We start from the raw sequence: 12,113 nt of genomic DNA, 5'->3' as shown, positions 1-12,113 counted from the left end.
GTTGTTGTCATGCATGTTTTTGCATTGAGATCCCTTTTATGCCATGTTGGCAGGATGCTCATCATGCATGAGTTTTTTGTCATATTGATAGGAGTCTTTTGACTGAGAGTTCCGGTAGCGGAACATCTCTTAGAGCCACTCTTGCATGAGGGCATTTTCCTTGTATGATGTGACATCATCTCTTGTGTACATCATCACTATTGACAGCACTTAAAGCAGTGGCCTACACCATCTTGACACTGGAGCCCGAAGACGTAGTCCCTCCTAGACGAACTCTGTTATCAATGCTTATGTTTTCATGTATTGATGATTGTCTTGTTCCTCTTCTTTACAGCATGCAGGCTCTTTTAAAATGCAATTTAACACATCACGAAAGTAAAAGGTCTTGAAAGGGTCCTTTGTCACACCTGGACCTAGATCAAGTGGTATCAAAGTGGTATTTGCATTGATGTGAATTGCAGTGTGAACAATGGAATGTGCAGTGACAAAGGATGAAAAAGGTGATGTACGAGACTATGCTCAACATTTCCAAAATGATAGAGATCATGTATGAAACTCTACAGAAAGAGACAAAGGACAGGAAAAATTACAGCTTCAGTTGCAAGTCACAGAAGAGGCCATGGAAGAACTGAAGCAAAACAAACATAGTCTTCAAACAGAGAACACTGAATTGAAGATGCGCCTACATGAAGAGAAAGAGGAAAAAAAAAATTTGCTACAACAACTACAAGCAAAGGACGAGGCCTTGGAAAAGCTGCAGCGAGACCCATGTGAGGTAAAAAGTAGTTCTCCAAATTCATGTATGTGTCCTGATGATGATTTCGTTATTTTTGAAAATCATACCACAGGAATTGGCTCCAAATTGTTGAAGAGAATGGGGTATGAAGGAAAAGGCTTAGGCGTTAATGGGCAAGGCATTATCAACCCCATCAAATTAGAAGAATTAATGTGTCGAACAGGACTTGGGTATGTCAGAAAGGAAGTTGGGGAATGCGCCACGACAGTCAGTGAACCACCAACAACAAATGATGAGAAGCCCTCATCAGTTCTTTCCAAATTGAAAGAGGAGGTAAAAGATGTTGATTTCCTTTCAATTTTGTCTTCACATAGTATGACTTCTGTTGGAGATTTGGAGATCCCAATTACAGGGACAAACATGAGGCTCCTTACAAGGATGAGGCATGAAGAGAAATAAGAACTTGGTGTTAATAACCAAGGCATAATTCAACCCTTGGAGGTTGTGCACAAACATCAATTTGCAAGCTCGAGATATGCCAAAGGAGAATGCTCGAAGGTGTCATGTGCTTCTGAGACATCGTCGAAATCGTCGAGGAAAGAGAATGATGGGAAAACATCCCCATCATCCCATGGCAGTTTCCATTGTAGGGAAAGAGCTGAGGCAAGCTCTCATCGCCAAATTGATATCAGATACAGCAAAGAAAGGTATAACCACTTTTGATCTTCGAATGTTTATTTCGATTATGATCATGTTGTTAATAATGAACGTAAAACATGGCATCAAAAAACATGTACCTTTTGTGGATTATATAACCATACATTTTCCAAGTGTTGGAAAAGAATGGCAGCACTCAGAAGGATGATTTGTGAAAGACCCTCTCAACAGCATGAAAAGAAACAGGTTAAGCAAATATGGAGGAAGAAGACCTATTATAGTCATTGCGATAGAAGTGGCCATTAAAGAGCCACTTGTTGGAGGCTCCATCCAAGATAGTGCCTTAAAGACAAAGCGTTGGTGCGTGAACCAGGAAAAGCAGTTGTTCGATAAGAAAACTCACCACAAGGAGGCGACCCATTCACCGTGATAAGTGAAAAAAGGTTTCTAGACATGTTGTCATTTCATGGTCATTCTTTTGTAAATTATTTGTTGCATTTTAAAGTGTAAAAGTGATGATGTGTTTTCCATCACTTGTTTAACAACAATGATGTATGGTATTATTTTGAGTCACATTTTAAAAGTAATGTTATGTTTCCATCGCTTGTCAAAATAATAGTGTTTGTCCTTATCTTTGTAAGTCATGTGTTGCATTGATGATGTGTTTTCCATCACTTGTTGAAGCAACCATGATAAGTTGACCTTATTGTCGTAGCTGGGGTATTGCGTCCATCTTGATGTGAACTTGACCACCGAGTATGTGTTATAAACTCGTGGCAAGTGTGGAATGTTTGGGACATTATTTGGTCATGTCAATCAAGCATATAATTTGCAAAACAATGTACTACAGGTTGCAGAGGTAGTAGGTGTCGGCTCGTTGCTTAAGGCTCCGAAGAACAAAGGTGAAGGACATGGAAGCGAGACCTTTTCAGGACACTTGTGATGCAGACAAAGTACAAAGAAGTTGCAAATTATTGTTCATGTTTTTGGAGGACCAAAAGCTCATCAGTGGGGAAGATTGATCTAGGTGGCTCCAAAGAGACACACATGACAAAGAGGGCTTATGAATGCTTAAAAATCAAAGTTCTCAGAATGACTTTGACCCAGGACCAGATCGTAGATCTCATTGTCCTGATCATGGAGGTGTGAACGGTTCATCAAACCGAGCTCGTATGCGAAAGATAGTGCTCTTCAAAGTTTGACATGACAAGGGAACAAAGGCGCCCACAGTGTGCCACATGGCATCCCAATAAGCACGTGGAATCCACATGGCAACCCATCAAGTATTGACACTTGGCATTCTTTCATTGGTTCTTATCCCTACGAAAAGACAAAAAAAAAATTAATATTAAAAATCCCCCATAAAACATAAAACAAAACCATAAAACAAAACTATATAAAATATGGTTTACAAACCATATATTAAAAAAATACCATAACATAAAAATGAAAGTCATCATTCCACCAAGGAATATAACATGGTAAGAGGGTTTGTTATTAAAGGGTTATAACAAACGTATCATATGGTTAAACACAACCACGTGCCAAACAATATGCCATGTTACATATATTGTGTCAGCCGCTCACACATGTCATAACCGTGCCAATGGAAATATAATGTTGCCGCCGAACTGTATTGGTAATCAACGGTTATAAAAACAAAACAAAGATATTGCTATTTGGGGTTAGTGGGGCTGGAACACCCCGACCACGCAAACCAAATTTTTCACACTCACCATTAAGCGAACAATTCATGGTTGCCAACAATTTATTACTTAAACCTGGTTCCATTATCCTTGTGTGAAGGGAGAAGAAACACGAAACACAGAATGCGACATGGTTTTCGACAGGTATAATTTTTAATTATTTTTTAACGCAGGTGGAATCATGAATTTTGCGGGAGCGCTGAATTTTCACTTTGTCGGAATTTGACAAATTTTATATGGATTCAACACCTCTCGTCGCCATGAATGCAATGGGGTTGTCTATTTTTCCATCAGAGTTTTGCATTTTTCGGCCATTTTCAGTATGAGGATGGAACCATGATCGCTGCAAAAAACAGGGTGCAGAACCATGAGCCTTGAAATTTCCCTGAGGAGGTAAAATTTTTGCATGTCAGAATTTAGTCAAGTTTATACTTGTTTTTCATGGTTTTCCATAGGGATCACAATGGCGAGATCAGATTCATTATCTGAGTTGCAGATTTCCAGTCCACCCATGGTGCAGAATCTTTGAGGAATCCCGGGGAATCTAAAAGATTCCTTGAGCCCCAAATTTTCAATTTCTCAGAATTCAGATTTTGGACAGTCGATTTTGCACTACTCAATGCCACAAATCTGATGGTGCATTCAGATTTGTCATTCTCTCATTTCATTTTCCAGCCACTTTTCGAAGTGTCAATGCAGGTGTCAACATTCATATGCGAGCAACCATTTCCATGCGATTGATGCCGTGAGATCGATGGTCTGAATAGCTTCAGCAGTTTGACATCCACTTCTTCAAATGGCCCCTGGTTATGAGGTATATGATGTGTTCATGTACTTCTTCTTTATGCATTATGTTGCAGAGATCCTTGATTGATGTTGATGCAGGATCTTGTTTCTTATACATTTTCATGATTCCTTGCTTGATGTGATGCGGAATCATCTATGTGACGTACTTGCTATCATGATTCATCATGTTATGTTTTGAGATCCCTTTTTTGTATGTTGTTGGGATACTCTTGTTGTCGTCATGCATGTTTTTGCATTGAGATCCCTTTTATGCCCTGTTGGCAGGATGCTCATCATGCATGAGTTTTGTGTCATATTGATAGGAGTATTTTGACTGAGAGTTCCAGTAGTGGAACATCTCTTAGATCCACTCTTGCATGAGGGCATTTTCCTTGTATGATCATGACATCATCTCTTGTGTACATCATCACTATTGACAACACTTAATGCAGCGGCCTACACCATCTTGACACTAGGGCGTGGAGACGTAGTCCCTTCTGGACAAACTCGATTATCAATGCTTATGTTTTCATGTGTTGATGATTGTCTTATTCCTCTTCTTTACAACAGGCAGATGTATTCATTAATGCTCTTTTAAAATGCAATTTAACACATCACGAAAGTAAAAGGTCTTGAAAGGGTCCTTCATCACACCCAGACCTGGATCATTGAGCCTACACCTTCCTTAACTATCTGCTAGCTTCGTGATCCACTCGTATAGCACAGAGGGGAAGGACACAGAAAATTTCGTGGATTTCAGTATATAAGTAGCATTATAACCACTGTTCCTTTGATACTCGCGGATTTCTATTTTCTTGCACTGCGAATTCATGAATCTTCCTATCCAACCACCCTTCAATTTATTTCTTCGTTGGATTCCAGTGACACGACATCAAACATCCCTTATGCAAATCCCGGTCTTGGCAACGAAACCATTTGTCAGCTTGTTTTGGCTTGACCCAGGTTCAGCGGTGATTTAGCCAAACAAATCCCAGTACTACTGACCCTTTTGGCAACAATCTGCGGAGCGCGGACTAAGGTCTCACCCGAAGTAGTATGGGAGGGTGCTAGAACGAGGTTTTCGCACCCTGGAGATGTATGATGGTATCAAGTGGTCCACGATTCGACCTTACGCAGCACATCGCTACGCGCGCTTACCCTTACCTCGCAGCCTAAGATGATGCCTTCACGCAGCCTTACTCGGGGCTCGAACAGTGTTATTACCTAAGTCCTTCCTTGCAGCCAATATTAGGTGATTAACTGAACTTATTTATACACTTTTAGTTATATTCAACACTATTCATAATTCATATAAGTGTGCCTAGCAAATATAAAGTATAATTACAAGTAATATCAAACATGTAATAACTCATAACAAATACACGAGATTTATATAAAACTTCTCTTTATTATTTTCTTCCTTTAGTTATAGACTCAACTCTACCTTGTGCACTCAGTTGTAGGGGTCTGCACACTCAACTGCAAACTCTATTAGGCCTCTACACACTCAGCTACAGAGCCTCTTCTTACTACTATGACCCAAGACACTTAGACCCTTGCTCTATGCTTCACTATTGTATTCTATCCATCTGATTCCATTCATTTGTTAGTTTACAACTTAGAGCCTCGCTCTATTTATACAATCCCATGGTCCACGGACCATGGGTAGGCTGACACTACATTCAAAACTTAGGGCGAACAACCCTATGACTCTAACTTACAATTCGCGCTCCGCACCTGCAATTCGTGGAGTTTTTACAACAATATTACTCAAAACTTGGGCTTTGAGCCCCAAAACATGTTGTGGAGGGATTCCATGCCCAACAAGCATCCTCCACCATCTACTATGGAAGAGATTTCCTCTTTGGTAGTCACGTCAATACATCTTGACAGTGGTAAGAAGCTCCATCCCAAAATGGAATATGACCAGGTTCCTTTTCCGATATGGGCCACCCCTCTGCTTGTTCCACATGACTCTGTTGATGACAAGCCTCCTCAGTTAGTCAACTTGGATGTCATGGATCTATCCATTGATATTCATAGGGATGTTATGCCACTTTCTACCTCCAGTCTCCCTGATTTGGAACACGTAGAGCTTGGAAAATTAAATCTTGAACTGACCCACAGGGCATCTCCTTGGCCCTCCTTTGAAGTGCCACCCATGGATCGAGTCAAGTTTTGGGCTTCTACTATTGAACTTGCCAATTAATTTCCCTCACCTCCTGTTGACGAGCGTCTTGTACCCCCTTTATGTCTTGACCCTCCTTTATATCCTCAGGTTAATTTCGAGAGTGTGACTATGTTAGAATGTCCCTAGCATCTTCAACCTTTCCGGATTGGGAAGTTTTATTTCCTTTGGCATGGCTCCACATTGGAAATCCATATGGTCCCCTCGCCCTCCATAATTTCATGTATAGAAACCCTTGTCCTGTGCCCGGCTATGGGGACACATTAGTGTGACCTACTGGACTGCGTTGCACTTCTACATATTGTACATGGTAGTGTGATGATTTATCTCTTTTTGGTTTGGTGTATGATGCTAGTATTTGTCTTGCCCTATTTATGCCAAACATCCAAAAAAATTATAAAATCAAAAAACGATATGGTCCTATTTTTACCTCATCCATGTTTATTTCTTTCATTATGTGATTTAACCATGGGTCTAGTATTTCTTGATGGTTTTTATAGGATAGGGTGGAATTTCTATTGTGACCTCCAATGGACCTTTGATGTGTTTCTTTGAACCTGGAATATAGGGGTAGGTCATTTTTTTCGATATTTCATTTTGACCATCAGGATCATTTTTATGCCTTAGGGCCAACCTCTTCAAGTTGGGACTTTAGCCTCTTTCCATTATGCATGTCGTCACTTGATGGTAGATCTTACCTGATCATAGCTACCCTAGCTAACACCTCTTTGCCGACTTGGTGGCCATGAAGTCATTTTTATTCTCTTATTGGAATCCCTCCTTCTGACCCACCATGACCTAGAATTTGAGCCACATTCCCTCCTCTTCATCTCGTTTTTGGCTTTAGCCCAGGAGGATTCCACCACTTTTACACCTTGTGATTTCCACTTTTTATCAATCTACTTTTGCATGATGAGCCTTGGTTTCTTTCTTCCATCATCATCATCATCATCTGCTTGGTCTATTATTTGCTTTCACTTGGTGTTTTACCCTTTGTTGGAGGAACCACTACGATGAATGGTCCTATTAGCCAACCTCTTGTCCTTCTTATGTCATTACCAGCTCCAACATTACTAGAACTAGTTGCTACACTCTATACCACTCGTTCCTCTAAGGGGAGTTTTCTTTGAGCTCTTTTCAGACTCCTTAATTTAGAAAAGATAGCCAAGTGAACCTGTGTACTTCATGCTCATTAAAGTACCTGAAGTGTCATCTACCCAATATAAGTTTAACTCTTTTTCAGACTAGGATAGACTAGTGATGAAAAAGAAATACCCTAGTCTACTTCGGCTAGGAGGTTCCCCCTTGTATAATTTTATCTCTTTTTTGGGCTTGGGGGATAACTTTACGAAAAAGGAAATATAAAAAGACAAGGGAGGGAACAACTTTTTCCATTAGTCATTGCAATGGTAGCATCAGTTCTGTCACCCTTGAACATGACACTTCTCTGTATCATTATCTCACTATTGGGTTTTAGCTTGCCTAGTGTTATGTGGAATTTTGCATCTATGGATAAATACAATTTCCCTAGGTGGGTAGCTACACCTAGAACAACAGATTTAAAGAGTTAAAAAAATTTCTATAGAAAATAAATAAGACAAGGGACCTACTTGTTATCTTTCACTTCCCTTTGTCTCCTTTCAATAGCTCCTGCCGCTCCTTCTCGAACTAAATCCGCGCGACAAGTACCTGCAATCATAAACAGAGGACCAAAACCAATCAAAGCAAGAGATCTATCTACTATAAGCAAATGGAATCAAAAGAATGTACACATATAATCATCATACATAAAGACAAGAATATGGGAAAAGGTGTAAACAACTTTATTAAGTAGAAGGAAGAGTTACAACCAAGAAGTTTGATCCCATGTCACTCATCGAGCTTCAGTTCCATCCTTCATCACACCAAAATCACAACACTCCAGCAACATAACAATACTTTCTTACAATCTCAAACCTCACACCAACAGTATCTCCTTACAAATTCTCAAATTCCATCGCCTGATCACTATGATGAGTGCTCAATTTACAAGGAAATGGAGGTAGTTTTGTCATAAATTGGTCATTGAATGGCTTTCCAATTTGGGATTTAATTTCCATGGAGGAAGGAATGAGAGGATAGGAGGTTATTTGATTTATTCCCTATCCAATTTCGAGCTCATAGGAGAGGATAAGAGGTGGGAATCTTCTAGAATATTCTAGAATGGAAGAATATTCCCAGAACTCGATGAAGTTTCGCTCAATCTTGCCCAGCGCAAGTCAAAGTGGGCCTAGGTGCTTTGTAGAGCAAGCTTGAATGGGCCTAAGTTCTCTGCAGTGCACTTACCCCTAACCAAGGTTGCGCTGGTCCCTCAAGGAGTCATTTCATGATGTCTTCAGGCTTGGAAACTCTTAGGAATGATGGCATTCAATGTGATGACTTTTCTAGGGAATGTAGCAACTAAATTAGGGTTTGATGAGCCCTAAAATTATTGATCTGAATGATGGGAGTGATGTGCCCAAATAGACCTGTAATAGTTTCCCCCTAAAGCATGAATTTGAAAATGATAATGTTGAGTGATATGCTTTACGATGTGATGAGGAGGTTCTGAAGCGGATGGTAACCTGCATCAATTACAATACATAATATCATGATATTTTGGATTTTTCATGAATTTCTGAGGGAAGGCATACCCATGCTCAACATATAAACTTTTCATTACATGTGCATATATATTCGTCTATAGATATAGACCCATGGTGGGATGACCATCAGTGTAAAGCCATCATACGGATGATTTGGTACTTCCTTGAAATCGCAGCCCAGATGGATGAAACTAGATCCGGGGTCTTATATGTCGTTCAATTGTTTGCTCAAGTACGAGTCTAACCATGTGAATATGTGATCTGAAGTCGAACATAGGAAGACACCGTCTGATTACCAGCCAATGAGGTAAGTCATTAACAGACGCGAGAGAGATCACCGATAATGATAATGGTTCTCAAGGTACTATAGTACATTCTGCATGGTGTGAATGGATTTTTTGATGTCAAACACAATACAAAGTCTTTGATCGAAGGCTAGTGATGTCAACCTATCATCGAAAGCGAGAAACTTGCCATTGATGTATGCAAGCCCTAAGGTACTGAAAGGGTGTTTTTAATACAACTTCTTGGATAATGTGTTGATGTCGACAAGAAGCGACTCGTCGCAGGAGGGCCTTGATGAATCCCACATCAACGACACGAAATGAGTGCAATGATTTTTGGAGATGGAATGTGACTGATGACACAAGGTTCAAGAATGGCGGTCATGAAAATGAAGGTTTATGAGTATTGAAAGGGATGAATTTTAACTGAGTGACTTCTCTTGAACATGTCGATGACACTGAATGAATTGGCAACATTGACCCAAAATCAAAGTAATGGATGGTATGATAGACCATAGGTGTGATAACCATCAAGCAGATAACCCAACCCAAGTAGTCACAGTGATGAAGTGAAAGTGTCATGTTCAAGAGCGACCTGCTGCCATAAAGTTGTTTACCCCTTTTCCCATTTTCCCCAGTCATTGTTGACAAGTACCTCTTTATTTTTTATCAAGCTTGAGGAGGATAACATATGCTTATTGTATAATTCCACCCTTCGGGTGAATCCATTGCTATGTGATGTTTTACAAGTCTAGCGATGGTGAAACTCGGTCTTGTCATGATGGACAAGTTTGTCGCTACTTGATGTTTTGATGAGTTTAACAACAATGCTAACTCGGTCCTTTTCATGTTTAGAGAGTTTGAAAAGGGACAAAAAGAAAACTCCATAAGTTCTTTTTTGTAGTTTTCTCTCTCAAGTCTGAAAAAGCATAAAACAATACGAGAGAGAACCTTTTGACCATGTTCGATCAACATATTCCTTTTTCGTAAATAATCTATCTCAGGGTTAAACTTATACTGAGTAGATGTCATTTCCGATTTGTTAACGATCTGAAACGGACAAGTGCTCAACAGTCTTTTCATATTTCAAGAGTCTAAAAGGAGCTTAAAGAGGACTCCAAGGGGGTTCCTTTTTCGATGTTTAACAGAGCTTGAAAAAGAGATAAAAGTATGCTCTGTGGTCAAAGTACAATTCAGGATTGTGCATGTCAAATTCAATAAGTCAGCTATAAATTTGTTCAAAGCAACACCAAATAGATCAAACATACTTGTTTCATTGGTAGAAATAGGTAAATACTAAAGTTTACTCATTTAATGATGATGAAATAAACATAAAACAAGAATTTACCATGTCATTTTCACCATTTGATATTTACTATTCAATTTGTGCTCTGAACCAGTTTTTTACCTCGATCTTCAGCAGTTGATTACAAGAGATTCTATGGATCATTTCTCATGCCATTTGGACCAGGTAGAAGATCTACCCCTTCTCTTTCATTTCATGTCATTCTTCTACAGTTTTAGGCAATTTTTTTGGGTTTTTAGGGCCCCTGGGGTTATAGTTTTTTGCCCTGGGATTAGCGCAACCTTCTACATTGAAAAATGCACTACAGAGCACCCAAACAGAAGGGTTCCTACTCTGTAGTGCACTGTCTCCTTTCCTGGGCTGCACTGGGCGAGTTTCACAAATTTGTTTCACCTGTTTGGCCCAAAATTTCACCGGCTTTTTGCATGAAATGGATCCTAACTAAGATTGTGGTTTGATTTCAGGATTTCATCGGATCAGAATGTCCATTACTTAGCGATAAAGAGAGAATGAAGAACAAGACATGGTTTCCCTAAATGATCTGAGTCCTATTGAGGCCCTTAGAAACTATGGGTTGCTCAAATACTCCAGGTTGTCCGGGATGAGGCAACAATTAGAACTATTGCAATTCTTAGTTCACGCATTGGATCCAATGGATCAGGCTTTTCACATAAGGGACAAAGTGGTCCCTATTATGATCGATGATTTTTACTTTGTTACCGGGTTGTCGAGACATAGTGCCCTCATTTCTCTTTCAAGATTTTCCCATGGAGGTGAATCTGTGAGGGACTATATTCGACAGTTTTGTCAGCCAGGTACACAACCTAGAAAGGATGGGAAAATAAACATCAAGGATATACATGATTTTCCTTTGAGAATAATCCTTTTCACTATCGCAAAGTTGGTAGGCAGTGTGACACTTCATCTGGCGAATAGATCATACATGCAGTATGCACTCGAGTATCTTGAGCCAAATATATTCAACTGGTGTGAGGTTGTACTTTCTTCATTGAAAGAGTAGCTAACAAAGGTAAAGAGTGGTAAGATGAATAATTTTAGCTATGGATCACTCTTAATCGCTTTTACCTTAGATAGAAGTCCATTGATGCAACCTCAACATGCAACACTGGGTGTAGCTGGTCCTAGAGACCTACAGATGCAGAGGTGGGTCGAATTGATGACTAAACATGTTGGTTAGTCATCAGTCACATTTACTACTACATTCTTCAGTTGGCTCGATCCACAACACATTGTCATCGAGGAGCATCCATACATAGGGATGGCTTTTCGTGGAGATTTAGAGTTGAGTTTACTAGTGGGCACTCAATGAGGTGCTATAGGTAAATTGTTTTTGACCAAATGTTTTTTTATTTTTAAGTTTCTACATGCTTTTGTCTTTTAGATGTTTCCAAGACTAAACTAAAATCATTATGATGCATACTTATGTTGGTACTATTCGACCTATGGGATATCAATAGGAGGTAGGTCGACCAACGTGGAGAAACGTTGGGAAAGCAGTTCTCTAGGATTTGGATCTGACCAAGACACTGGCAGAGTTGCAGGATCATGTAGAGGAGTTAACCCTCGGTATTCTAGATATCTAGATTAAGGAGTTACCTATGAGGCTGCATCGCCATATTATTGGCGTTCCTACCCATTGGATGCAGCTATTGCACATGATAGCTCAGGCTTTGACCTGTTATCATGAGCATCAATAGGTCTACTTAGGATGATTTTTTCATGCATTTTGAGTTTTTAGGTCAGATGACCAAACATGTCTTGGACACAAATTTTGTAAAAACTTTTAAAACATCTATCTATTTTTA

This window comes from Pinus tabuliformis, chromosome 3_2 (assembly GCF_031772625.1).
Source record: "Pinus tabuliformis cultivar Carrire ecotype Pingquan chromosome 3_2, CPIR1, whole genome shotgun sequence".
Taxonomy (NCBI): domain Eukaryota; kingdom Viridiplantae; phylum Streptophyta; class Pinopsida; order Pinales; family Pinaceae; genus Pinus; species Pinus tabuliformis.
Note: the sequence above shows the minus strand (reverse complement) of the source record.